Consider the following 22,885-nt stretch of genomic DNA (forward strand, 5'->3'; position numbering starts at 1 on the left):
AGGATGTCCGGTCTTGCTGCCTCCATTTAACCTTGTCCTGGAGGTCCTAGCCAGAGCAGGGAGGCAAGAAATAGAAGACGTACAGATTTAAAAGGGCAACATGATCCTATGGTAGAAAATCCTTTTAAAATTTCAAAAGTAACTTCTAGAACTAATAAGTAAATTTAGCAAAGTTGAGGGATAAAGGGTAAATTTAGAAAAATCAACTATATTTCTATATGCTTGTATTGAAGCATTGGAGAAAAAAAAATTTTTTTTGGCCGCACTGCGTGGCTTGCGGGATCTTAGTTCCCCAACTAGGGATTGAATCCAGCCCATGCCAGAGTCCTAACCACCGGACCACCAAGGAATTCCCAGAAAATAAAATTCTTAAAAATTTACTATAGCATTAAAAACATCAAATAATCAAAATAATGAATAAAATATTAAGGAATCAAAATAATGAAAAAAAGTACAGAAGACTTTCAAAAAAAAGACTGGAAAACTTTGCTGAGAGTAACTAGGGAAGGCCTAAATAACGGGAGAGATATACTGTATTTGTAGACTAGAAAACTCGATACTTCTAAGGCACTCATTCTCTCCAAAATAATGTAGAAGTTCATTGCAAATTCTATCAAAATTCCATGAGGCTTTTTAAAAGGTTTTGACAAGATGATTCTAATTTGAGGGAATTCCCTGGTGGTCCAGGGATTAGGACTCCGCGCTTCCACTGCAGGGGGCTCAGGTTCGATCTCTGGTAGAGGAACTAAGATCCTGCATGCTGCACAGCAAGGCCAAAAAAAAAGATGATTTTAATTTGAAATTGAATTGCAAAGGATCTAGAATAGCCAAGAGAATTTTGGAAAAGTTGACAAAGTTGAAGGGCCTACACTCTAAAGATTTACTATGAAGCTGTAGTAATTAAGACAGTGTGGTACTGGCAGAAGGATAGACAAATGGGTTAATGGAAAACAGAACAGGGAATCCAGGAATAGACTCCCAAACATATGGTCAATTCATTTTCAACTAAGATGCCAAATCAATTCAATAGGGAAAAAAATCTTTAATAGATGGTACTGAAACAACTGGATACACATAGAGAAAAAAATTGAACCTCAACATTTATTTCACTCTCCCCACAAAAATGAAATCTGAATGGATCAGAGGCCTAAACATAAAATCCAGAACTGGGCTTCCCTGGTGGCGCAGTGGTTAAGAATCCGCCTGACAATGAAGGGAACACGGGTTCGAGCCCTGCTCAGGGAAGACCCCCACATGCTGTGGAGCAACTAATCCCGTGTGCCGCAACTACTGAGCCTGCGCTCTAGAGCCCATGAGCCACAGCTACTGAAGCCCGCACACCACAACTCCTGAAGCCCGTGTGCCTAGAGTCCGTGCTCCACAACAAGAGAAGCCACCGCAATGAGAATCCCGCGCACCGAAATGAAGAGTAGCCCCTGCTCGCAGCAACTAGAGAAAGCCCACATGCAGCAATGAAGACCCAATACAGCCAAAAAAACAAAAAACAAAAAAACCCAGCACCTTCTGGAAGAAAACATAAGACAAAATCTTCATGACCTTGGGGTAGGCAAAGATTTCTTTCAGGTCACAAAAGCACCAGCCACACAAGAAAAAAACTGCCAAGTTGGCTTTCATCAAAATCAAAATTTTCTTCTCATGAAAAGACACCATTAACATAACTGAATCACTTTGCTGTACACCTGAAACTAACACAACATTGTAAATCAACTATACTTCAATTTTTTAAAATAAATTTATTTATTTATTTTTGGCTGTGTTGGGTCTTTGTTGCTTTGTGCGGGCTTTCTCTAGTTGCAGCGAGCAGGGGCTACTCTTTGTTGTGGTGTGTGGGCTTCTCATTGCGGTGGCTTCTCTTGTTGCAGAGCATGGACTCTAGGTGCGCAGGCTTCAGTGGTTGTGGTGCATGGGCTTAGTGGTTCCGAGGCATGTGGGATCTTCCGTGACCAGGGATCGAACCTGTGTCCCCTCCATTGTCAGGAGGATTCTTAACCACTGCACCACCAGGGAAGTCCTACTTCAATTTTTTTTAAAAAAGACACCATTAAGAAAATGAATAGGCAATCCACAAGCTGGAGAAAAAATTCACAGTACAATCTCTGATGAGGATTTGTGTTCAGAATATGTAAAGAGCACCAACAAACAAACAATGAAAATACAGACAACTCAATTTTTTAAATAGGCAACATATTTGGATAGGCATTTCACAAAAGAAGATGGACAAATGACCAATAACCCTGGAGAGGTACCCAGCGTCTGCAGACATCAGGGAAACGCAAGTTAAAATCACAGTGAGATACCAGTACACACCCATTGGAATGGCTACAATCCAAAGACCGATGACACCAAGTGTTATTAAGAACATTTAACAGCTGAAACTCTTATTTTGCCAGTGGGAATCTAAAACGATATAACCGTTCAGAGAACTCTTGGGGAGTTTCTTATTAAATTAAATATGCATCTTCCCTAAACCCCAGCAATTTGACTCTCAGGGATTTACCTGAGAGAAATGAAAACACGTCACCGTATCAGTCATCTGTGGCTGCGTAACAAAAATCCCTGAAAGCTTGGCGGTCTAAGAGAACACCCACTGATTCCATCATGGGTCCATAGGTCAGAAGTCTCTTGTGGCGTGGGTCTCATGATGCTGAGATCCAAGGTCAGTCAGACTGGGCTTGTCTGGAGGCTCAGGGACAAATCCAGTTCTTCATGTTGTAGGATCTGGTCCCCACTTCCTGCTGGCTGTCCCTCCACTCCTAAAGGTCGCCCTCATGCCCCCTCCATCTTTAAAGCAATAGCACAGTGTTCTTCTCCGGCTCCCTCCCCACCTCCCCTGGGGAAAACCCTCGCTTTTATTTTATTTTACTTTATTTTTATTTTCTAAATATTTATTTATTTGGCTGTGCCGGGTCTTAGTTGCGGCTCGTGGGATCTTAATTGTGGCATACGGGATCTAGTTCCCTGACCAGGGATCAAACCCGGGCCCCCTGCATTGGGAGCTTGGAGTCTTAACCACTGGACCACCAAGGAAGTCCCCCAAGCCCTCTGCTTTGAAAGGATCATGTGATTAGTTTCTTCTCACCGCATGGTCTCCTGTTGCCAGACAACGTAACTTGATCTCAGGGGTAATAGCTGGCCATATTCACAGGTCCCACTTGCTCGAAATGGAAGGGTAAAGTCGTTAGGGACAGTCTTAGAATCTGCTTACCTCATTCACCGAAAAACCTGTATAGGGATGTTCCAGGTAGCCTCCTTTGTAAGAGCCAAAACGCAGAAGCCAGTCAGATGTCCATCAGCAGGTGAGTGGATCAGCCTCTGTGCTGTAGCCACATGGTGGACATACTCTGCACTGAAAAGGAAATACAGGTGCACATAACATGGATGATATCAAAACATTACAGTGATAAGATTGTTTCCCACAGGAGTACAGGGTAGCAGTTCTGAACCCACTGTGCATGCATCTTGGAATGGCACATTTAAGTAAATGGATGGTGGGAACCAGTGTGTCACTGTTGGAGTGGGCGTTGCAGGTAAGCAGGGGAGGTGCTAGAATGGTCCTTGTGGTGATGGATTCGAGTTGGAGGCATCAGTATGAACCCGTGATTAGCTTCATATAAATACAGATGTTAGGGGCTTCCCTGGTGGCGCAGTGCTTGAGAAACGGCCTGCCGATGCAGGGGACACGGGTTCGTGCCCCAGTCCGGGAGGATCCCACATGCCGCGGAGGGGCTGGGCCCGTGAGCCATGGCCGCTGACCCTGCGCGTCCGGAGCCTGTGCTCCGTAGTGGGAGAGGCCACAACAGTGAGAGGCCCGCGTACCGCAAAAAAACCCACAAAAAAAACAGATGCTACATAGAGAAATACTTATGGATATGTGTGCATACATAGGTTCCAACATGCACATATGTTTCCTTGCTCTGACTGTGAGAGGGCTTAGAAGCTATGACACCCCAAGGGCAATGAGCAGCCCAGCACCCAGATCTTGGTTTCTAACACCATCCTCCAATGAAAGCATCCCGGGCTCTTTGGAGAAATAGCTGATTCTAGGGCTGGGGCAGGAGGTACAGAGGATGAGCCGGGAGCGTCTTGTGGCGCCAGAAAGTAAGGAGCTGTTCAACCCCCTTCCCAGAAATAAACAAACCCACAATGGCGGGGTGTATATCAAAGGGACACAAAAGCCAACCCAAAAAGCCCCCCATGGGCCAAAGCTGGAGAAATTTAAGCAACAAAATAATTTCTTATTGGATTCTAACCCACGGTGTAAAATAAATATCCAGGAGTCCATAATGATACAAATAAATGATTGGCTCAGTAAGTGGAGGTAGTAGACAAATCTCTCATGCAGAAGAACTCCAAATGGTTTATGTAGATACCCCCTGGAGGGGGAGCATTGTCCCCTCTCTTCAGGTGTGCATGGGGATGTCCTTCCAGAGGACAACAGGAAAGGTGTGGGGAGTAGCTTTACCAAGGACACCTGGAAGCACACCTCAGCCAGGTGGTCAAGGTCCACATCCTCGGTGATAAGTCATGTGGACAGCAAATGCCCCTGATACGATGTGATGAGAAGGGCACCTCGCCTCTGTGGTCTTCCCCCCCAAACCCATCACTCCAGTCCTGAGGAAAACATGAGACCAATCCCAATAGAGGGACATTCTATGAAATCCCCAGCCAGTCCTCCTTAAAACCATCAAGATGATCAAAAACTAGGAAAGTATGAGAAACTGTCACCACCCAGAGGAGCCCCAGGAGACACGGCGACCAACCGTCGTGTGGGTCCTGGGACAGGAAAGGGACTTAGGGAAAAGCTGAGGAAATCTGAGTAAGGTTCGGACCTCTAGTTAATGATAAATATCGTATCAATGTTGGGTCATTAGTTGTGACTACCCTGAAGTAAGTTGTTACTAATGCGGAAATGGGTGTGGGGTGTATGGCTACTTTCCGTACTCTCTTTGATGTTTTGTGTAAGTCTGAATCCATCCTACAATTAAAAGTTTACTTAAAAACCCTTAAAATGTGGGCTGCAGACACATGGCAGGCAGAGAAGGGGGCAGATTGGTAAAATCCAAACTCCATTCCTGGTAACTCAAAGCATATGCCGTGGATAGAAACATCGAAATGAAACACAGTGGATGCCAAGGCCTGGTCTCACTTTCTAAAAATGCCCAGGACAGGATTCCAATCTGTTTTTAAAAACTGTCGTCCATCTGATCCCTGCTGGGGCCCGAGAAGCTGTCGGGTGTGTGGACATGGTCATCTGGTCCAGGAGGGACCCACCTCCTCCCACGAACCTACCCTGCTGTCCGATCTCTGTCTCAATTCTTTCTTTCCCTCTACGAATTTATCTAAGTTTATCGGCTTTATCAAGTATAACTACCTCTTACTCGTATAAAACTCCTTTTTCAAAGTTTGAAATGGAACACCTGAGAGTAGTCCAAACGTCCATGTATTTTAAACAAGCTGTGAGAGTAAAATTCAATATGTGATTTTCAATTTTAAAAAATTACGCGAAGCTAAAGAAGCCAGATAAGGACGAGAACGGGCTGTCTGATTCCATTTACACGATGCCCGATGTCCAAAGTCCAAGCGCTGTCACAGCTGGTCTGTGGCGACAGGAATCAGAAGCGATTGTGGGGCAGAGGTGGCGGGTGGGAGGGGGCCTGAGGGAACCTTTTAGTGTAATGCCTTCCTTGTCTCTACTTTTTTTAAAATTGTTATTTTTAATTGTAAAATACCCATAAAATAAATCTACTATCTTAACCATTTTTTCCCCCTTTGGCCATGCCCCACGGCTTGCGGGATCTTAGTTTCCCGACTAGGGTTGGAACCTGTGCCCCCTGCAGTGGAAGCGTGGAGTCTTAACCACTGGACCGCCAGGGAAGTCCCTTAACAATTTTTAAGTGTAAATTTCAGGGGCATTAAGTACATTCACGTGGTTGTGCAACCATCCTCCTCCTCCATCCCAGAACTTTTCATGCGGCAAGTAGGAAACTCTACAACCGTTAAACACTAACTCCCCTTTCTGCTTTTGTGGGTGGGACTCCTCTAGGTCCCTCATGTAAACGGAATCATACAATATTTGTCCTTTTCTGTCTGGCTCATTTCACTCAACATAATGCCCTCAAGGTTCACCCATGTTGTAGCATGTGTCAGGATTCCTTCCTTTTTGAGGCTGAATAATATTCCATTGTATGGAGAGAGGACATTTTCTTTATCCATTCATCCATCAGTGGACATCTGGGCTGCTTCTACCTCTTGGGTGCTGTGAAAGATGTTGGAGTAAATGTGGATGTGCAAATATCTCTTCTAAACCCTGCTTTCGGTTCTTTTGGGTATACAACTAGGAGTGAGATTGCTGGATCATATGGTAATTCTATTTTTTAAAAGTTATTTAATGTTTATTTATTGGGCCGCGTAGGGTCTTAGTTGTGGCACTCAGGATCTTCTGTTGTGATGCTGAGGCTCTTCACTGGGGCGCACGGGCTTCTCTCGTTGTAGCGCGCAGGCTTCGCTGCCCCGCGGCATGTGGGATCTTAGCTCCCCGACCAGGGATCGAACCCGCGTCCCCTGCATTGGAAGGCAGATTCTTAACCACTGGACCACCAGGGAAGTCCCTATTTTTAATTTTTTGAGAAAACTTCATACCATTTTCCACAGCAGCTGCACCATGTTACATTCCCACCAACAATGCACAAGGGTTGCAATTTCTCCACATCCTCACCAACACTTATTTACCGTTTTTCTGATAGTGGTGCCTCGTCATGGTTCTACTTAACTTTTGAGCATACAGAATTCAGCTATAATAACTGTTTCAATGTCTTCCTCTGCTGATTTGTGATTACATCTCTACCAACACTGGGGAGCTTTGGGGGGGTTGGTTACTCTCACCGTAGGTTGCATTTCTGTGCTTCCTGACGTGTCTGGTAATTTCTGCTCGCATGCCAGTCATTGTGAGTTTTACCTCACCGAGTGCTGGATATTTATTCCTGCAAATCCTCTTGAACTTTGTTCTAGAATGCAGTTACATTACTTGGGAACAGTGGGATCCTTTTGACCCTCGATTTTATGATTTGTTAAGTGGGTCCAGAGCAGGGCTCAGTCTAGGACTAATTATGCTCCATCACAGGGGCAGGTCTGTCCAGAGGTCTGGCTGACGAGAGCAGCAGTGCCATGGGGCACTGTAGCCTCTAATCTTTCCAGATGACTCTTCACATGCGCCTTCCAAGGTAGGCATGGGCCAATCCTCCACTGGAAACTCCACGGACCCTCTCAGCTCACCTGGGTTCTCTGGGCAGCTCCCTCTTCTCTGACACTCTGTGTCATGTTGCTAGCAGCCTGACCTCCCCAGACTCTCACCCAGGGGATCCACGGGGACCATCTTGTCCCACTTCTCATGTCACAGCCTGGAAACTCCCTCAAGGCAGTGAGCTGGGGGAAGTCTAGGGCTCGCCTCACTTGCCCCCATCTCTCAGGGATCATTGTCCCATTTGGCCTGGTATCCAGTGCATTCAGAGCCATTGTTCCATGCATTTTGTCTGGTTTTGTGTTGTTCTTTGGTTGTTTCTAGTGGGAGGGTAAATTCTCCATCACACCTGGAAGGGGAAGTTTTTCCTACTGGAAATGTCCTAAGTCTGGTTTTGGATGGTGACCACATAGGTGTATCCAATGGACAAAACTCATTGAACTCACTTGATCCAGCAGGTCCCCCTCTGAGCATAACCCTGGAAAACTGAAAGTAGGAACACAGAGATTTGCTCAGACGTGTTCGCAGCTGCGTCATTCATGGTGGCCAAAGGTGGAAACAGCCCAAGTGTCCGCGGACAATGAAGGGTAAACAAGATGTGCTGTATCCATTCAACAGAATATTATTCAGCCTTAAAAAGGAAGGAAATGATGACACAGGCTTCGACATGGATGAATCTTGAGGACATCACACTGAGTGAAATATGCCAGGTACCAAAGGACAAATCCTGTAGGATTCCACTTATATAAGTGTGATGGTTAATTTTATGTGTCCCTTTGACTGGGGCAAGGAGTACCCAATATTTGGTCAAACATTATTCTGCATGTTTCTGTGAGGGTTTTTTTTTTTTTTTGTCTGAGATTAACATTTAAATCAGTAGACTGAGTAATGCAGATTTCCCTCCCTAATGTGGACGGGACTCATCCAATCAGTTGATGACCTGAAAAGAACAAAAGGCTGATCCCCCCCACACGCCCAATAAGAGAGAATTCTTCCTGCCTGAGGGCCTGCAAACTGAGACATTGATCTTTTTCTACCTTCAGACTCCAAATAAAGCCTTGGTTCCCTTGCATGCCGTGTCTGTGGACTCACCCTGCTAACCTTGGGACTTGTCAGCCTCCATAATCGCCTGAGTCAATTCCTTGTAATAAATCTCTCTAAAATACACACACACACACCCTACTGGTTCTGTTTGTCTGGAGAACCCTGACTAATACAATGAGGGCCCTAGAGGAGTCAAATCCGTAGAGACAGAAAGTAGCTGGCGGGGGCCTGGGGCTGGGGGAGGGGAGAAGGAGTGCATGTCTAGTGGGAACAGCCGTTCAGTTTGGGACAAGGCAGGAGTTCTGTGGGTGTTGTTGGTGATTGTGGCACAACAATGGAATGTGCTTTATGCCACTGAGCTGTGCACTTAAACATAAGGTCAGGATGGCAAATTTTATGTCATGTACATTTTACGACAAACATTGAACTGAACACCTCAGCTCTGTGCAGAGAGGGATGTCACCCAGAGCCACAGCCACACACCAGGGACCCGGAAGTCACTGCCACCGCAGCCACAGCGCCGGTTGACCCGACTGAAGCCGGCAGCCGAGATAAGAGAGCCTCCGTGGCCTTCCCTGCCAGCAGTAGCCGTGACATGGCCTGGCCTCCCGAAGCTTGAACAAGATTTGCGAGCTGTCTCGCAACACAGTCTTTCAGTGTGGTTATAAACATGGGGTTTGGGTTTCCCTTGTGACACAGTGGTTAAGAATCCACCTGCCAATGCAGGGGACACGGGTTCGAGTCCTGGTCTGGGAAGATCCCATGTGCCACAGAGCAAATAAGCCCATGCGCCAGAGCTACTGAGCCTATGCTCTAGAGCCCGTGCTCTGCAACAAGAGAAGCCACTGCGATGAGAAGCCCACGCACTGCAACGAAGAGTAGCCCCCGCTCGCTGCAACTAAAGCCCGCGTGCAGCAACAAAGACCCAATGCAACCAAAAATATATAAATAAATAAATAAATTTTAAAAAACAAACAAAACATGGGGTTTGCTCGAGTCCACCTTTTTCTCAAATGCCTGCCTCCTGGAGCCCTCTGTGCCCTGGAGCCCTCTGTGCCCCGTCCGCTCTCCACTGGCCACTCCTTAAGCCTGTGGCTCAGCTGTGATCCTGGTACCTCATCATCACAGGAATGCCCCTGTGGGTCCCAGAGATTCCAGAGCCAGTCTGCCCCTACAACGGTGTGCGAATCTCCTCTCCAGCGGCAGAGCCAGGAGGCCAGGAGACCAGCTCCCTCACCAAGCGTTCAGCCCGCAGGGCACCGGGCACCTCGGGGGAGCCCAGAAAGACACAAGCATCCAGGTGCCCGTCCAGCTTCCTGCCCCTCCTGGCCCTCCTGTGCCCCGAGGCCAGGCCAGGCACATACCCAGCGGGATTCACCGCCCTGAGCGCTGCCACAGAGCGAGCGGACTGAAGGATGCGAGGAGCTCTGAGGGGCCAGCGCCGAGGGCCCCGGGGCGCGAGCCGGCGGCCCTGGGACCGGCCCCGACCCCCACCTCCCACGCTGCGGTCCGGCCCCGCTGGCCCCTTGCAGGCGGTGGGACCCTAGAGGGTCAGAGGCACCTAGAGAGGGTCGGGGTCTGGTACCGGCTCCGGGGTGAAGCCTCTGGGTCGAAGCCTGGGGGCCGGAAGGTTCTCGCGCACGGAAGGAACGGCTTCATCACAGCTTGGTCTACTGACCCCTGTGCACCTGAAGCCCCTTCAGGAGGAAACTATGCGCGGGCCGCCCTGGACATCTACCCACGTGGTCAGGGGAGTGTGCCCGCCCAAACGGTCCACTCAGGGCCCCGCCGCCCAAAGCCCCGCCCAGGGTTTCCCCGGCGACTGGGGCCGGGCCACGCGGTGAACACTGCCGCCCGGTGGCCAGTGGGTGAACTGAACGGGGCTAGTGCCCTGCTCGACTCCAAGCCAGACTGTTGCCCGGAGGGAGGGGCGGTGGAACTGGTGGGGCTGAGGACCCTCGGCCGGCCTCGGGGCTCCTCCGTCCTGAGAGGCTTCCCCAGGCCTCCCTGCCCCACCCCTTCCTCCGGGCCTGGAGGGGACAGGGATGGGCGACAGATGTGCCGCTGACCTCTCGCCAAGTAGGCCTTGGTTCCCCCCCCCAGTGCTAGGCCCTGTGTCTGGGGTATGGGACACAGAGATGACCCCTGCCCCCAGGGAGCCCCCCAACCTGGAGGTGGGAGCCAGGTGTCACGGAGAGCAAGGCATCGGGGACCAGGCCTCAGAGGTGACAGGCAGCAGGGGGCTGGCTGCAGGGCCCCAGTGCACCCCCGTGCTCCTGAAGCAGCCCAGGTGGGTGGGTCAGTGAGGAAAGAGGCCACCAGGGACTTCCTCCGTCCTCTCTGGTCAGCAGCGGCAGGGCCTCCGGCCAGGCTGGGCCAGGGCCGAGTGTGGACGTGCTCTGGACACGACTGCTGGCCCTCCCGTGGCCCCGAGCACGTCCCGTCCTACAGCTCAGCAGGGCTGCCTCCAGGGCTGGGTCAGGCACTGTTCGCGCTCCAAGCCTGGCCCCCTGTGACAGGGACAACTGAGGCACGGCCAAGCCCAGCGTGACGATGGAGCTGGCAGCAGGATCCTGGCTGGGGCCTCGCCCTCTCGTCCTGTGAGCCACAGGCCCCAGCCAGGACCCACGGGAAGGACTGTCACAGCCAGACGCTGTACCAACACTGCCCACGGGGCACGGCCGTCACCCGCTCTCAGGCAAGGACGCGGAGGCCACATCCCACGGCGGACTCAGGACCTGAACCCTGGGCTGGGAGACTGGGCTCCCCATGTTTCCCCGAGATGCAGACAGGAACATTTGACCAGCCCCTCCCCACTCGCCTACCCAACCACCCAGAGGAGAGCCCTTGGGTTATAGGGCCGAAGCATCTGGGGGCCTCTTCCATGGCCTTTCCTGCTCTCTGCAGAAAGGGGGGCCCTGCGGAGGGCCCTGGGTGCCTTCCTGCACCCGGTGTCATCAAGGTAGACTATGTGACCACAGATGCCCCCGGGGGGGGGCGGTGGGCACCAGGACACCGTTGCCCCCCCTCTGTGTCCTGCAATTTGTCAGGGTCTCCCCCAGCCCCAGTGCCCTGTTCCACCCAAGAAAGGGTGGAACACTGACCTCACACCAGCATCCCCCGGGGACGCTCTCAAAGTCTCCACTGCCCGGGCCCTGACCCCAGGGTCGGGACGGGCCCACACAGTGGACTTGTAAGGGTTCCCCAGGTACCAGGACTGAGAACCATTCCCCTTCCCTGTACCTCGTTCTGTTCATTTGGGAAATGGGAATAATCAAGCAATGGCAGTGGATGTGGAGGCCATAAGCACCTAAGGGCCCTTTCAGATCAGGCCTCAGCCCGGGCAGCCGGGGGCATCCAGGAGAGACCCCTCTGCCCATTTTACAGAGGGGAAGGCTGAGGCTCAAGAGAGACCTGTCCAAAGTCTGTAGGGCAGAGCTGGGGACCTGGGGCCACTGTGGCCCAGGCTGGTGTGCCAGGGGGAGGGGCAGAGCAGTCATCACCCCCAACCCTGGGCTTAGTGTTGGGGTAGTCACCCCAACGTTGGGTTTAATATGCTGGGGGGACAGTACTGACAACCCCCAGAGGGCTGGCTGTGTTCCCCAGTGTCCCCACCTGCTCCTGTGTCCTCCCAGGGCTGGGAGGGAACAAATGTTGGAGCCCTGCTGGGAAAGCTGCCCGGCCAGGTCGCCCCGCACGGGGCCCACCCTGAGGCCAATCCGCTCATGTGGCCAGGGGCTGGAGGTGCCCCTGGCCGCCCCTCCTCATAGCGGGGCAGCCCTCAGGCGGACCTCATGCCACAACCGATGGGCAGAAGGTGAGCACGAAGGGCCGCTGACCTGGCTGGGCTGGGTCCGCCACTCCCACCAGCCCAGTCCTGCGACTCGAGGCCTGCAGCCCCGCCCCGCCCACCAGAGGGCGGGGCCTGGGGCGGGGACGGCAGGGGCCGAGTTGTGGGAAGGGACAGGACCCCCACCGCCAGGACCGAGCGTCCCCTTGTAGGAAACCCACGGAGCCCCCCGCACCCACTGCCTGCGGCCACCTCCTTGTGTCTGTCCATCGAGACGCACTTTCTGTACACAGAATAACACGAGTGGCTCCTAAGTGTACAGTGTGGTTGTGACACGTGTGCTCCCCCCGTCGTCCCCACCCCTTCCAGGGTACTCCCAGCGGGCCCTGCAGAGCTCCGGGGCGCCTGCCCCCACCTTCCCTGGTCGCTGCTGCTCTGGGCCTCAGTTTCCTCATCTGACAGATGGGGAGAATTTTAGCTTCCACTTCCCAGCAGCAGAGTGAATGATGCTAATGCCTTACTCAAATTACAGCCCCAAACCCAGGCCAGGTGCCCCCACCTCCACCGCTGCCCCTCCCCCCCGGCTCCCCTGCCCTGCACAGTGCCTGGCCTGCGGTGTGGCCCAGCAATGGGCAGGAAGGCAGGCGGAGACGAGTGTTTCCGCCGAGGCCCCGGGCCCAGCGAGTGCAGACCCTGATAAGGGCGCACATGGCCAGCCGCACGTCCGCCTTTTGTCCCCAGCTCCGGTCATTCTTTCCTGCCAGGACAGAAGGACTGAGCGCCTGGCGGTGGCCTTCCTCCCGTCCGCCTCCTCTCTGCCCTGGGCTCCGAGGTCCAGGGTCTGGGGGAGTTTGAGGCCCCAGGTGGCAGGGGCCCCAGGACCAGGCAGGAATCTGGACCGAGCTGACCAGGCTTCCTTCCTGCTGGGTCCTCTCCAGGGCCAGCAGTCTGCTGGCTCAGTTCAGGGCAGTGGGGAAGCGGGGAGCGTTTGGTCAGGGAGGCTCCAGGGGCTCAGGCCCGGCTCAGGCTCCCTCGGGAGCAGACACTGCCCCCTTCCCTGCCTGAGGTCCCAGGGAAGCATGGACCTAGCTCAGCCGGACTCAGGACCCACCTCCTAGGCTGCTCATCTGTCCTAAAATGACCCAGTCCGCGTGAGCCTGACATCAAGGAGAGAGAGGGCTGTCCCCCCTACCCCCACTGCCCACGTGCCCACAGGACTCAGCCACACAGTAGCTCTGGTGGGCTGGGCTGAGGTGGGCTCCACTGGCCCCCAAAGGGATCTCTCCAACCCAGTGAACTCCAGGAGCTGCGCTTGGCTGAGGAAAGTGTGCCCAGGTCTGAGGGTGGGCGGTGGGCTGTAGGCAGAGCCCAGGAAGGCTGGGCTGGGTGTCTGTTTCTGGAACTCCTAAGAGAGTGGGAGAGAGGGCCTGGGACCCCTGGGGTGCTGCCTCCCCACTGGCTCCCTGGTACCCCCAAAACATGTCCCCACACCTTGTGGGGTTGGTAGCAGGGCAGACGCTCGGGCTACCTGCTCGGGAAGCACTCTGGGGCATTTCTTTTTCTTTTACAACAGCTCTTGAGGTGTAGTTCACATACCATGCAATTCACCCATTCAAAGTGCACAATTTAGTGAGTTTGGATATATTGCATTATTAATTATTTTACGTTGTGGTAACATATGTCAGTATATGACATAAAATTTGCCATTTTGACCGTTTTCAAGCGTACCATTCAGTAGAATTAATCACATCCACATTTGTACAACCACCACTGCTATCTCTTCCCAGAACTTTTTCATTTTCCCAAACTGAAATTCTACATCCGTTAAACAGTAACTCCCCATTCCCTGCCCCCATCAGTCTGGTTTCTGTCTGTCTGGATTTGTCCACGCGGGACATTTCATACACATGAAATCATACGACATTTGCCTTTTTGAGCCTGGTCTCCTTCACTCAGCTTCACGTTTCCAAGGCTCATCCATGTTGTAGCATGTGTCAGTGATTCATTCCTTTTTATGGCTGGATAATAAGCTTCATTCCGCTGCCAGGCTGGACCACGTGTGTCCTTCATCCACCATTCATCGGTGGATGGACATTCGGGCTGTTCCCCTCTTTTGGTTTTTGTGAGTAATAATAGTCACGGGCTGTGCTGTCCCTGCTTTCAGGTCCTTTGTGTCCACACCTAGGAGCGGAATGGCTGGAGGTAGTTCTATGTTTACTTTTTGAGAAACGACGGGCCCCTTCATTTAAAATGTATTTGCGGGGCTTCCTTGGTGGCACAGTGGTTAAGAATCTGCCTGCCGATGCAGGGGACACAGGTTCGAGCCCTGGTCCGGGAAGATCCCACATGCCGCGGAGCAACTAAGCCTGTGCGTCACAACTACTGAGCCCGCGAGCCACAACTACTGAAGCCCGTGCGCCTAGAGCCTGTGCTCCACAACAAGGGAAGCCACCGCAATGAGAAGCCCGCGCACCGCGACGAAGAGTAGCCCCCGCTCACCACAACTAGAGAAAGCCCGTGCGCAGCAACAAAAACCCAACGCAGCCAAAAATAAATAAAAATAAAATAGATTTTAAAAAGTAAATAAATAAAATAAAATGTATTTGCTATGAACTGTGGTCCACCCACACCGAGGGGTCCCGCTCAGCCACGGGCAGGAACATCACGGACCCACTCACAGCCAAGACCATCTCTGAGGCCCGGAGCTGAGCGCAGGGTACTGCTGTGTGGTTCCAGGATGGCAGGGGCCAGCCGAGGGCATAGTCACCACAGGGGGTGTGGGTGCGTTGGGGGATGGGTGGCCCCTCGGTCGATTGTGGTGGGGATTACAGGGAGATTACCTCTACCAAAATCATGAAACCATCCACGTAGAATGCGTGCATCTCAGAGGGTGTTTAGGGCAGTGAGGCTGCCCACATGAGCCCATATGGTGGACACGCATCTTTACACCCCTGTCCAAACCCAGGGAACGCAGCACACCAAGAGTGACACCAGGCTGCACGGTGGACTCTGTGCGTGGTCTGTGTGGCTTCACCCCTGTAACAAGCGCACGGCTGGGAGGCACGTGGACGGCAGGGGTGGCTGCACGTTGGGGCGGGGGTCTGCGAGAACTCTCCCTACCTTCCTCTCAATATTGCCGTGAACCCAAAGCCGTGCTAAAAATAGTCTAGCTTTCATCCTGGCGCCCTCCGCCTGTAAGTGGCGGGCGGGGTGTTGCAGGAACACAGGGGCCCCCAGGACCCCAGGCAATGTGATGGAGAATTGGCGGTTTCTCTTTTATGCTTTTGGGCATCAAATCCAACTGGCTCTTTCAAAACAAGCACTTATTACTTCATGGGCTGAACAACACACACAAAAAACTTGATTTTCATTTTGGAATCGTAAAATACAATATAAATAAGCAATCTTGGGCCCAGAGGGCCCTTCCTGTCCTGACCCAGACACAGGCCCCTGGTGTCCTTGACCCTGGAGGACTCACATCCTATCTGGCTCCGGGGTTGGTGGGGGGAGCGGGGGCACTCCTCCCCTCGCCCGTGTCCCTCTGTCCCTCCACAGCACAGCCCACAAGCTCCAGGGAGCCAGCCCAGCGAGGGGAAGCGGCTCTTTCCCTTCTGAACGCTGTTCCTTCAAATGGTGGGGGAGCCGAATGGGGTGCCTCTTGAGTCAGACCCAGTGAAACAGTCATGCTCGTCCAGGATCGCATTCCTGAGCCCCATTAACGCAGCGGAGCCCGGAGCTGGGACTCGGTGGCGGTGGAGGTGATCATCAGTCTGGGAAGCCTGGGGCGGCCGGGGGGGCCCGGGTATGACAGCCACCTGTACCCGCCTCCTGAGCCCTCCACCAGCCTGGGGCTCCGTGGGCAGCTGTCCACGGTCGGCCCCGAGACGACGGGCCCTCGGGGCTCCCAGTTCCACCTAGGGGTGCTCGTGCAGAGCAGCCTTCCCGCCTGTCCCAGGGCCGCTGCTGGCCTGCCTGGCTCGCAGCCTGAGCCTGGGGTTTCCGGCCATTGTGGGGGGTGGGGGGAGGGGGGGTTGGCTCAGGAAACTGTGATCCCCAGGCGGGAGGGGGAGGGGACATCCTGGCTGAGAGTCCAGCTGGCGTCCTCTGGGCCAGGATGGCAGCCCGTGGCAGCAGCACCAATACCCTAGATGTGGGGGTGATTCCCACACCTGGGTGCCTGCCGGGCCTGGGGAGGGGCCTGACCCGCATCCCCTCCCTCCCCAGGAAAGGACGCAGGGCCCCCTTCACAGGTCACACTCTGGCGCAAGTGGAGAACGCAGAGCCATTCCCCAGAGCAGGGTGTTGGTGGAGAGCTCACAGGGAGTCAGAAGACTCCAAGCCCCGCTCACCTGGGACGTCTGGAATCCTAGACACAGGGCGGGGGAGGGCGGGGCAGGAAGGGGCTTCGAGAAAGCGCTGGGTGGCCCGGATTCTAATCCTGGCTCTGCCACATGCCATGTGGCCTGGAGGGGCAGTCGGTCTCTCTGAGCCTCAGTTCACTCCTGGTGCAGTGGCGGCCGAGGAGAAAACCCAAGATTTAGCCAAGGGGTCCTGAGTAATCATTGCCACAGAGGACACTGGGGCCCAGAGAAGATGGGGCTTGCCCAGGATCGCCCTGGACCCCAGGGGTCCTGAACACACAGCCCAGATCAGACCCCAGACTTCTGCTCTCCCCAAGCTGCTGGGGGCCCAGCCTTCCTTATCCTGGTCCCACATCCCTAGATTGGGGGCCAGGGAGGCGAGGACGGGGTCGGGCTGGGCCTGTAGGTGCTTCCCAGGTATCAGGGTGAGTGCCGGGGAGCCCCTGCAACTCCCAGGGGCTCCAGTGGCTGAGTCCAGCACATCCAGGGGAGGGACAGGCTCCTGAGGGGTCCAATGTGACCCCTGGCTCACAGTCTGCAAGGAGGGGATGGTTCACGGGCCACGTGACGTCCCGTGAGCCTCAAGGGGCCTTGGTTCAGCTCCGAGCCCAGCCCAGAAAAGGCCACAAACTCTGGGTCCCACGTGTGCATTTCCTATTCCATCCGGGGGTCCTGGCAGGATCAGAGAGCAGCCCCTCCAGCTCTCCTGGGCTTAGCAGGGAGAGTGTGACCAGACACAACCAGCTTGGGCAGCTCCTCAGGTGATAAAGCACAGAGTGACCTCTCGGCCCAGAAATCCCACTTCCAGATATGTTCCCAAGAAAAGGGTATACAGGCGTCCACACAAGAACTTGCACATGTGTGTTCAGAGCAGCCTGGATGCACATCAGCTGAGGAATGGACAACACACGTCCATCCGCACAGTGGAACGTTATTCGGCCGTAAAGAGGGACGAAGCACTGACTCACGTTACAATATGCGTGAATCTCAAAAACATGATGCTGGGGGGGGGGGCGGCGGGGGATGAACTGGGAGATTGGGATTGACATGTATACACTAATATGTATAAACAGATAACTAATAAGAACCTGCTGTATAAAAAGAAATAAATAAAACGTTAAAAAAAACCAAAGAAACATGATGCTGAGTGAAAGAAGTCACACACACAGGCCCCCACATCGTAGGACTCCTGCTGTAGGAAACGTCCAGAACAGGCAAGTCCACAGAGACAGAAAGTATATGGGTGGTTGCCTAGGGCTGGGAGGTGCGGGCCATGAGGGCTACGGGGAAGAGGCAGCATACGGACGCAGGTTTCTTTCAGGTGACGAAAATGTTCTAAAACTGACCATGATGGTGGCTACTCAAGTGACCGTACTAAAAGCCGTTGAACTGTACCTTTGAGCTGGTGGCTTGTGGGGTACGTCAATTACACCTCAATAGAGCTGTTATATTAGAAAAAGAAACCACTGGCTGGCCCTGGGTTCCCACCGAGCGCCGGCCCGGCCCGGAGCTCTGGCTAAGGTCACACAGCTCTCGGGACAGAGCCTGCTTGTTTGGAGCAGAGTCGCCTGCCGTGGTCAGGTGGGCTGAGCAGGTGGGGGCGGGGGAGCCTTTCTCCTCCTCTCCTGGGCCTGGTGGGGGGTCTCTGTCCCTGCACACGTGGGCCTCTCTGGAGACCCGTAGCCCCAACGGGATGGCCACGGCGCTCCAGCCCCACACCCCGCAGCCCCTGGGCCAGGCTCTGCTGTTCTCTGGGCCTCAGTTTACCCAGGTGGTCCCTAAGACCCCAGGAGCCCTGCACCCAGGGACGGAGGAGGGCCTTGCACCCCCTCGCCCAGCCACGGGGCACTGGAGCTTTTCACCGGGAAAAGAACCCAGACTAAATTTACGCCCAGGCCCGTGCACAGCGGGGAGAGGTCAGGAGGCCCCCACCCCGGCCCCTTGACGCAGTTCCCTTTCCCCTCTGGAGGGGGTTTCTATTGTTCTCGAAGCCTGGCTCCCAATCTCCCGCACACTCACTTCCTGTTTCCTGGCTGAGAGGAAACAGAGATTTCTGGCCGGGTAGCCACCCCCACCACCACCACCCCCGCCTGTCTCTTTACATTTTTAAAGATATTAAACTGTAATGACCACAGGCGGCTTGGGAGCTCAGCAGCACGGACCGTGAGGCCAGGGGGACCTCAGGGCCACCCATGGGGAGCTCTGCACCGGGGGGCATGGGCCCCTTTGAGAACCTGGTGGAAGCTGTGAACCCCTCCGCCCCCTCCCCAAAAAAGTGCTTGGGCACAAGCTGTCCACCGTGACAGTGTTTAGAGACCCCCAGATTCCCCACAGGGCTCCCCGTCTGATCTGACAAGTGGGGAAACTGAGGCAGGGCAGCTTCCAGCCTCTAACCTCTCTGACCTGTCCGGAGGCCACGGCCGCCCCACGGAGAGGCAGACTCTCCTGGCCACACGGTCTCCCTGCGGAGGGGACCCCCCGCTGCTCCCAGCAGCCCCCCTGGCCCCCCAGACGGCTGGGATGATGGGCGGTCCGGACGCGGTGCCCGAGACCTGCCTGGGGGTGGGGGCCGCCGTGCCCACTGCCCTGCAGACTGCTGGAGGTTGGAGGTCAGACTGCCCGTGACGGTCTTCGTGACCCTGAGAGGTCAGCCGTCCTCCACAGACAGGGTCAGATGGCAGAGTGAACCCCTCAGGGTGGGCCTGAGAGCCTGCGGGAGCCACACACACGCAGCTCAGCAGCAGCGAAGCTTCAGCCGCCCCGCTTGCTCTTTTCTTCCCTGAAGGCCTCGGAGGGCCTGGCTCCCGGCTCTCCCTGAGTGCGCAGGGCGGGGAGGGGACAGGATGGCCCAAGATGGGGGTGCTGAACCGTGGTCCACCTCCATTAGCCTGCTCCCCCCTCCACATACACACATCGGTTCTCTGGAACTTCCCTTTCCCTCCCGGGAGATAAAGTGTTTTTTCCCCTCCATGTTAATGGCCGCCCCATCCATCGGGCTTGGCAAATTGCAGCCTGACCGTGAGTGGGGCTTCCGGCCAGGGAGCCAGGCAGGGAGCGCAAGCCTCCCTCCCTCACCCCCCACGACAGGGGGAGCTCTGAGGGGTTGGGGGCAGCGTGGGTTCCAGGCAGAGCCGGGCACGGGGACAAGCCCGGGCCATGGGGCTGAGGACCCAAGGATTAGGGCCCGGCCACACCCCCGGGAAGGAGGGTGTCAGGCTCTGTCCTGGGCTCTCCCTGCTCAGCAAGGCTCCTGCAGGGGTCAGCCCGGACCACCACTGCCCACCTGCCAGCTTCCAGGCGGGACCCGGTGCCCAGCTCCTGGCCATAGTCAGCACCTTGACCTTGACCTTGACCCCGACCTGGCCAACAGCTCTAGAAACAAACATTTCATGGAGGCTCCTGGGAGCCGGGGATGCACTGCACACCCACAGCAGAAATTACGCCAGGGAACCCCCCAAGCTTACTCCCCAGGGGTGGTCTCTCCTCTCTCCACTGCCCAGACCACTGGTGCCCTGGGACGTTCACTGTGCCTGCATTTTACAGACCGCTCAGCGAAGCAGAGGCTCGGAGCTCGGCCCCCTCAGAGCTGCCCTGCTCCCCAAGTGCCCCCTGCCCAGCTCTCACCCCCACCCTGGTATCTCCCCCATAAAATGAATCTTTCCCCAGGGAGGAAATCTGTTGTTCAAAAAATAAGATTTTCTCCATCTCCCTGTATTAAAGAAATAACAACACAGCAATACCCCTGCAAAATCGTCAGAGTGGGGGCTTCCCTGGTGGCGCAGTGGTTGAGAGTCCGCCTGCCGATGCAGGGGACGCGGGTTCGTGCCCCGGTCCAGGAAGATCCCACACGCCACGGAGCGGCTGGGCCCGTGAGCCATGGCCGCTGAGCCTGCGCATCCGGAGCCTGTGCTCCGCAACGGGAGAGGCCACAACAGTGAGAGGCCCGCGCACCGCAAAAAAAAAAAAAAAAAAAAAACTCATCAGAGTGGCTAAAATGAAAGAGAGCAGTAAGTGCTGACGAGGCTGCCGGGCGTCCAGTGCACTCCCGCACTGTGGGTGGGGGAGACCCGGAGAAATGTTGGGCAGTGGTTGGTTTCATGCCTCTCCTGGAAGCAGCGACTCTCCCAGGAAGTGTGGTGACCAGGATGGGTCAGTGGCAGAGCCCATGGAGACCCTCTGGGAACCGAGGACGGGGGGCGGTGAAGGACATGTTCTGGGCCTCCGTCTGAGCAGCAGAAAGGTTGTGACGGCTGCGTGGGTGGTCCCCAGGGAGGGAGGATGGGGAACAGCAAGGAGAAGAGGCCAAGGGTCCCCTGGGGGCCTCCTGCTGCCCAGGCACCCCTGGGCTCCACGACCAGAGCTTCCATTTCCCGCCAGCCGACCTTAGATGACCATCTTCCCTTGTGAGCCCCAGCTGCATCAGCTCGAGGGTAAGACGTGCGCCTGCCACAAGCCGCACGGCCATGGGCACTTCTAACAGAGGTGCAAGGCGGGAGTCAGGGGGGTTGGGGGCAAGATGAAGACCCCCAGCTGCTGGACAGACCCCATTCTCCCTGTGGGACCTCTGGCTCCCTTTGGGACCTGGCCCAGCACTGGAGACAGCTCAGTGGCCCCAGGGGAAGGCGAGCTGCCTTCCAGCCCCACTGGGGACGGGTCACTGGACCGAGCGCACGCGTCCCTTGATGAAGGGTCAGCCGCATCTGGCGTGAATCTGGCTGACAGAGCCATCCTGTCCCCGAGGCCAGCGGGCCACTCCGGGGGATAAACAGGAAGCCCCATCTCTCCCCTGCTCTGTCCGCTGCGCCTTCCCTCCTGCAGCCTGGCTCACACGCCGCGCCCGGCACCCCTCAGGCCGCCTCAGATGCCCACGCTGGCCTCTGCTGGGGGCTTGGTCCATCCACTCCTGGGCCTGTGGAGGCCAAAAGCCCGGCGGTGAGGGCTCCCAGGAAGGTCCCAGGAGGACCAGGAGACCCTGGCCGCCCCCGCCATGCCCCCGGCCTGACCAGCACGCTCTGGGAAGGTAAGGCAGCACGACTCACCTTCAGTCAACCTCAGCACGCCTGTAGGCAGGCTGGGAGGCAGCTCCATCTCACCTACTGACCGTGGGGCAGATGGGGAGACCGAGGCCCGCTGTGGCCAGAGGCTCCAGCCGTGCGAGCCAAAGCTGGGACCAGAACACCAGCTTCCCGACCCCACTGGGGCCCTGCCTTGGACGCCACACCCAAGGCCAGCGAGGCTCCGGGTTCGGGTCCCTGAGCCACCCAGGTGTGGACGGCCTGGAGGTCGCTGACCAATCCCACCAGGTGGCCACCTCCACGCTGGGCCTGTGGGGTGGGGGTAGCTGGCCAGAGGGGGGTCTGCCCTGCCCTCAGGGGAGGCACCAACTCCTTCCCAAACTGGCTCCTGCTGTGGTGGTGTGCTGGATGATCTCGAACAGACGCCAGGGTCGGGCGGGTTGGGGGCGGCAGGGGGGCCTCCTTGAGGATGAGGGTAGTCCTGGCCCACCCCAGGTAGACTCCCCCTCCAGCCTGGACCACAGAGTGAGCTCCACCCACCCCAGCACCTGGGAAGGGGGCCCATGGGGCAGGAAGCACCCGTGACCCCTCTGCCGGCCCCCAAGACCCTCCTGGAGTCTGAGGAAGTGCCAGCCAGCACCAGCCCACCCTCCTGTGCAGACCCTCCTGGTCCCAGACCTGCGGCGGGTTAGAGCAGGACCCTAGCCCATCTCCCGCATCTGGCTCTGAGGCTCTGGGACCTGAGAGTGGAGGGCACCGTGGGGTTTTAGGCGACAGGCCGGACCAGGCTGGCATGTGGAGGCAAAGCCTCCCTTCCTTGCCCTGGTTCTGGTCTCGGCCCAGGAGGGGCTGTGGGAGGGCAGAGCTTGTCGGGAGCGGGGGAGTCACAGAGCAGTGGGGGTCCCAGAACCAGTGGGCAGCAGCGGCAGAACCTGGGCAGGGAAGGCTGGGATGTGGAGGACCCGGGATCTGCCTTCCCCATACCTGTAATTCCACCATTCAACCCACCATTCTGTCTCTGTGCTCTGGGCATCCTTCCAGAAAGTTCCCTAACAGCCTCATGCTTTAGAGGGAGGGGTGGCCCATTAACCGTTACACAAAGTTGGCTAATTAGCTACTCCCAACCTCAGCCCGTCCCCTGGCAGGGATAGGTCTGCCCCTGGAGTGGGGGCACAGGAGGAACTGGGGGCTCACTGAGAAAAGAGAGAAAGGGGACAGCTTCTGTCCTGATCTGTCCCTGCTCACCTGAGGTGAGTCTCTTTCCTCCCTGGGCCTCAGTCTCCACATCCATACACAGAAGGGGCGGGGCCCAGCCAACCCTGATGTCTGCTGTTTCTTCCACCCAGGGGCACAGAGCAGATCCCTGGGCCTAGGGTTAGGGTTAGGGTTAGGGTTAGGGATAGGGTTAGGGTTAGGG

The sequence above is a fragment of the Monodon monoceros genome, unplaced genomic scaffold (genome assembly GCF_005190385.1).
Source record: "Monodon monoceros isolate NGI ecotype Baffin Bay Population unplaced genomic scaffold, NGI_Narwhal_1 Super_Scaffold_5, whole genome shotgun sequence".
In the NCBI taxonomy this organism is placed as follows: domain Eukaryota; kingdom Metazoa; phylum Chordata; class Mammalia; order Artiodactyla; family Monodontidae; genus Monodon; species Monodon monoceros.